The following is a 6,303-nucleotide window of genomic DNA, read 5'->3' as shown; positions in this document are numbered from 1 at the left end:
AATTACAGTTTTAAGTTGGTAGCTGAATTTCTACTTTTCCATCACGTTTGCAGACCTGAAACATGTCTATAAAAATGGTCAATTTAGGTCAAATTTAAGTTTTAAATTGGCAGCTGTATTTCTACTGTTCCATCACTTTTGCAGACCTGTAACATGTCTTTAAATGTAGTCAAATTGCAGTTTTATATTAGCAGCTAGATTTCTACTTTTCAATCACTCTTTCAGACCTGTAACATGCCTATAAATGTGGTCAAATTGCAGTTTTAAATTAGCAGCTGGATTTCTACTTTTCTATCACTTTTGCAGACCTGTAACATGTCTATAAAATGGTCAAATTACAGTTCTAAATTGGCAGCTGCATTTCTACTTTTCCATCACTTTTGCAGATCTGTAACATGTCTATAAATGTGGTAGAATTGCAGTTTTAAATTAGCAGCTGGATTTCTACTTTTCTATCACTTTTGCAGACCTGTAACATGTCTATAAAAATGGTCAAATTACAGTTCTAAATTAGCAGTTGCATTTCTACTTTTCCATCACTTTTGCAGACCTGTAACATGTCTATAAATGTGGTCAAATTGCAGTTTTAAATTAGCAGCTGTATTTCTACTTTTCTATCACTTTTGCAGACCTGTAACATGTCTATTAAAACGGTCAAATTACAGTTCTAAATTAGCAGCTGGATTTCTACTTTTCCATCACTTTTGCAGACCTGTAACATATCTATAAAAACGGTCAAATTTCAGTTTTAAACTAACAGCTGGTATTTCTACCTTTGCATAGCGTTTGCAGAATTGCCCTTCATATTTCTGCCAGTCTAGACAGTTAACAGTTAACAAACAGAAATGTAGAAACGGCAGTCAATTTGCAGTTCTAGAATTGCTGTGAAATTTTCCCGTTTTTTGAGCTGCAGAAATGTAGCCTTAATGGTTACAGCGTGGTAGCGATAAAAAAGCGCGTATGCAGATGAATTACAGCTTAAAATTTTTGTACGGGAAGTCAACTTCGAGCGCTCCATAAATTTTTATCTGCTTCTGTTAGGCATTAATATTACTGCTTTTATTTTCCTAAACTTTGAATAAACAATTGGTTAGGCCTAAAAAGGCATCTTTAAAAAGCTTTACTCATTCATCTCAATAAGATCTTTTGATCTAATACTGTCACGTCTCGATCCTAAATATATTTAAACCACCATAAAAGATAGAAAATTGAAACATTTTTGGTCATAAAAGGGCCAGTATTGTATATACAGTTATCAAAAGTTTATCAGATATGTTTCAATAAGTATGACACTGCCTATACTTCGTAATGCTAGAGACTTACTGAGAGCTAGTTAGAGAATGACACGAGAATTGAATACACTCGGTTTTGCAGTCCAACTTCACCGATTAAGACAAGATCTACTATCACCATGGCGCTCGAAATGTGAAGGAAATTGCTAACCAAAGTACTTTAGCGCTGTTTTATAAGTCTACAGCAGTTTTCCTGGTTGCGAATAGACGTAAAACAAGCCTGTCGGGACCCTTCCCTTCAGATGTAATCGGTTTTTAGCTGCAAGTTTTAAAGACTTTTTCGATTATGTTCTGTGAGTGTGTATGTTGTGGATGTTAGATAGACGAAAAGACCTATTTAGCTAGATGTGGTAAGAACTTGTACATGTACCTAAACAGTTGGACCATCTCAGATGTTAATTTAGCAAGTCAGAAAAGCGTGTATTCAGATAAATTACAGCTTAATATTTTTGTAAGGGATGAGTACAAGTTGGGAATCCAAAATAAACCTCTCCAAGTGGAGACGCAATTTAGAGGCTATTTTTAAATATTAAAAAAAAATATAATTGATATTTATTAATTTAATCGTCATTAATTTACCTTAATTCTAGTTAAATCGTTTTAAGGAACTTTATTCCTACAATAATTTTAAACATAGCTATTGTTGACGTTTGAACTCAAGCGTAAGCCTCTTTAAAATTTTTTGGAAATTTAGGGTATATAAGGCGACTGATTCACAATAATTGATAGGAAAACCCGCAATGACCCTGCAAAGCATCTGAAACGCGCCTGCAATGATCCTGCAAAGAATCTGAAATGCACCTGCAATTATCCTACAAAGTATCTGAAATGCACCTGCAATGATCCTGCGAAGTATCTGAAATGCACCTGCAATGATCCTGCGAAGTATCTGAAACGCATCTGATATTATTCCACAAAGTATCTAAATCGCACCTGCAATGATCCTACAAAGAATCTGAAACGCGGCTGCAATGACCCTGCAAAGTATCTGAAACGCACCTGCAATTATCCTACAGAGTATCTGAAATGCTCCTGCAATGATCCTGCGAAGTATCTGAAACGCGGCTGCAATGATCCTACAAAGTATCTGAAACGCACCAGCAATTATCCTACAAAGTATATGAAAAGAGCCTGCAATGATCCTGCAAAGAATCTGAAACGCGCCTGCAATTATTTTACAGAGTATCTGAAATGCACCTGCAATGATCCTGCGAAGTATCTGAAACGCGGCTGCAATGATCCTACAAAGTATCTGAAACGCACCTGTAATTATCCTACAAAGTATCCGAAATACGCCTGCAATGATCCTAAAAAGTATCTGAAACGCGCCTGCAATGATCCTGAAAAGTATATGAAAAGCGCCTGCAATTTTCCTACAAAGTATATGAAAAGCGCCTGCAATTATCCTACAAAGTATATGAAAAGCGCCTGCAATTATCCTACAAAGTATATGAAATGCTCCTGCAATTATCCTAAAAATATCTGAAAAGTACCTGCAATTATCCTACAAAGTATCTGAAAGGCGCCTGTAATTATCCTACAAAGTATCTGAAATTCGGCTGCAATGATCCTAAAAATTATCTGAAAATCACCTGCAATTATCCTACAAAGTATCTGAAACGCGCCTGTAATTATCCTACAAAGTATCTGAAACGCGCCTGCAATTATCCTACAAAGTATCTGAAACGCGCCTGCAATTATCCTAAAAAGTATCTGAAAAGCACCTGCAATTATCGTACAAATTTAAGTATCTGAAACGCGCCTGTAATGGTCCTTAAAAGTATCTGAAACGCGGCTGCAATGATCCTGCAAAGTATTTGAAACGCGGCTGCAATTATCCTACAAAGTATCTGAAACGCAGCTTCAATGACCCTGCAAAGTATCTGAAACGCGCCTGCAATGATCCTGAAAAGTATATGAAAAGCGCCTGCAATTTTCCTTCAAAGTATATGAAAAGCGCCTGCAATTATCCTACAAAGTATATGAAATGCTCCTGCAATTATCCTAAAAATATCTGAAAAGTACCTGCAATTATCCTACAAAGTATCTGAAACGCGCCTGTAATTATCCTACAAAGTATCTGAAATTCGGCTAAAATAATCCTAAAAATTATCTGAAAATCACCTGCAATTATCCTACAAAGTATCTGAAACGCGCCTGTAATTATCCTACAAAGTATCTGAAACGCGCCTGCAATTATCCTACAAAGTATCTGAAACGCGCCTGCAATTATCCTAAAAAGTATCTGAAAAGCACCTGCAATTATCGTACAAATTAAAGTATCTGAAACGCGCCTGTAATGGTCCTTAAAAGTATCTGAAACGCGGCTGCAATGATCCTGCAAAGTATTTGAAACGCGGCTGCAATTATCCTACAAAGTATCTGAAACGCAGCTGCAATGACCCTGCAAAGTATCTGAAACGCGCCTGCAATGATCCTGAAAAGTATATGAAAAGCGCCTGCAATTTTCCTTCAAAGTATATGAAAAGCGCCTGCAATTATCCTACAAAGTATATGAAATGCTCCTGCAATTATCCTAAAAATATCTGAAAAGTACCTGCAATTATCCTACAAAGTATCTGAAACGCGCCTGTAATTATCCTACAAAGTATCTGAAATTCGGCTGCAATGATCCTAAAAATTATCTGAAAATCACCTGCAATTATCCTACAAAGTATCTGAAACGCGCCTGTAATTATCCTACAAAGTATCTGAAACGCGCCTGTAATTATCCTACAAAGTATCTGAAACGCGCCTGCAATTATCCTACAAAGTATCTGAAACGCGCCTGCAATTATCCTAAAAAGTATCTGAAAAGCACCTGCAATTATCGTACAAATTAAAGTATCTGAAACGCGCCTGTAATGGTCCTTAAAAGTATCTGAAACGCGGCTGCAATGATCCTGCAAAGTATTTGAAACGCGGCTGCAATTATCCTACAAAGTATCTGAAACACAGCTGCAATGACCCTACAAAGTATCTGAAACGCAGCTGCAATGACCCTGCAAAGTATCTGAAACGCACCAGCAATTATCCTACAAAGTATATGAAAAGAGCCTGCAATGATCCTGCAAAGAATCTGAAACGCGCCTGCAATTATTTTACAGAGTATCTGAAATGCACCTGCAATGATCCTGCGAAGTATCTGAAACGCGGCTGCAATGATCCTACAAAGTATCTGAAACGCACCTGTAATTATCCTACAAAGTATCCGAAATACGCCTGCAATGATCCTAAAAAGTATCTGAAACGCTCCTGCAATGATCCTGAAAAGTATATGAAAAGCGCCTGCAATTTTCCTACAAAGTCTATGAAAAGCGCCTGCAATTATCCTACAAAGTATATGAAAAGCGCCTGCAATTATCCTACAAAGTATATGAAATGCTCCTGCAATTATCCTAAAAATATCTGAAAAGTACCTGCAATTATCCTACAAAGTATCTGAAAGGCGCCTGTAATTATCCTACAAAGTATCTGAAATTCGGCTGCAATGATCCTAAAAATTATCTGAAAATCACCTGCAATTATCCTACAAAGTATCTGAAACGCGCCTGTAATTATCCTACAAAGTATCTGAAACGCGCCTGCAATTATCCTACAAAGTATCTGAAACGCGCCTGCAATTATCCTAAAAAGTATCTGAATAGCACCTGCAATTATCGTACAAATTTAAGTATCTGAAACGCGCCTGTAATGGTCCTTAAAAGTATCTGAAACGCGGCTGCAATGATCCTGCAAAGTATTTGAAACGCGGCTGCAATTATCCTACAAAGTATCTGAAACGCAGCTGCAATGACCCTGCAAAGTATCTGAAACGCGCCTGCAATGATCCTGAAAAGTATATGAAAAGCGCCTGCAATTTTCCTTCAAAGTATATGAAAAGCGCCTGCAATTATCCTACAAAGTATATGAAATGCTCCTGCAATTATCCTAAAAATATCTGAAAAGTACCTGCAATTATCCTACAAAGTATCTGAAACGCGCCTGTAATTATCCTACAAAGTATCTGAAATTCGGCTAAAATAATCCTAAAAATTATCTGAAAATCACCTGCAATTATCCTACAAAGTATCTGAAACGCGCCTGTAATTATCCTACAAAGTATCTGAAACGCGCCTGCAATTATCCTACAAAGTATCTGAAACGCGCCTGCAATTATCCTAAAAAGTATCTGAAAAGCACCTGCAATTATCGTACAAATTAAAGTATCTGAAACGCGCCTGTAATGGTCCTTAAAAGTATCTGAAACGCGGCTGCAATGATCCTGCAAAGTATTTGAAACGCGGCTGCAATTATCCTACAAAGTATCTGAAACGCAGCTGCAATGACCCTGCAAAGTATCTGAAACGCGCCTGCAATGATCCTGAAAAGTATATGAAAAGCGCCTGCAATTTTCCTTCAAAGTATATGAAAAGCGCCTGCAATTATCCTACAAAGTATATGAAATGCTCCTGCAATTATCCTAAAAATATCTGAAAAGTACCTGCAATTATCCTACAAAGTATCTGAAACGCGCCTGTAATTATCCTACAAAGTATCTGAAATTCGGCTGCAATGATCCTAAAAATTATCTGAAAATCACCTGCAATTATCCTACAAAGTATCTGAAACGCGCCTGTAATTATCCTACAAAGTATCTGAAACGCGCCAGCAATTATCCTACAAAGTATCTGAAACGCGCCTGCAATTATCCTAAAAAGTATCTGAAAAGCACCTGCAATTATCGTACAAATTAAAGTATCTGAAACGCGCCTGTAATGGTCCATAAAAGTATCTGAAACGCGGCTGCAATGATCCTGCAAAGTATTTGAAACGCGGCTGCAATTATCCTACAAAGTATCTGAAACACAGCTGCAATGACCCTACAAAGTATCTGAAACGCAGCTGCAATGACCCTGCAAAGTATCTGAAACGCGCCTGCAATGATCCTACAAAGTATCAGAAACGCGCCTGCAATGATCCTACAAAGTATCTGAAACGCACCTGCAATTATCCTACAAAGTATCCGAAA

Source organism: Phalangium opilio, unplaced genomic scaffold (genome assembly GCF_054372755.1).
Source record: "Phalangium opilio isolate 3A_F unplaced genomic scaffold, DU_Popi_V2 ptg000077l_1, whole genome shotgun sequence".
Lineage (NCBI taxonomy): Eukaryota > Metazoa > Arthropoda > Arachnida > Opiliones > Phalangiidae > Phalangium > Phalangium opilio.
This window is presented reverse-complemented; position numbering follows the sequence as displayed.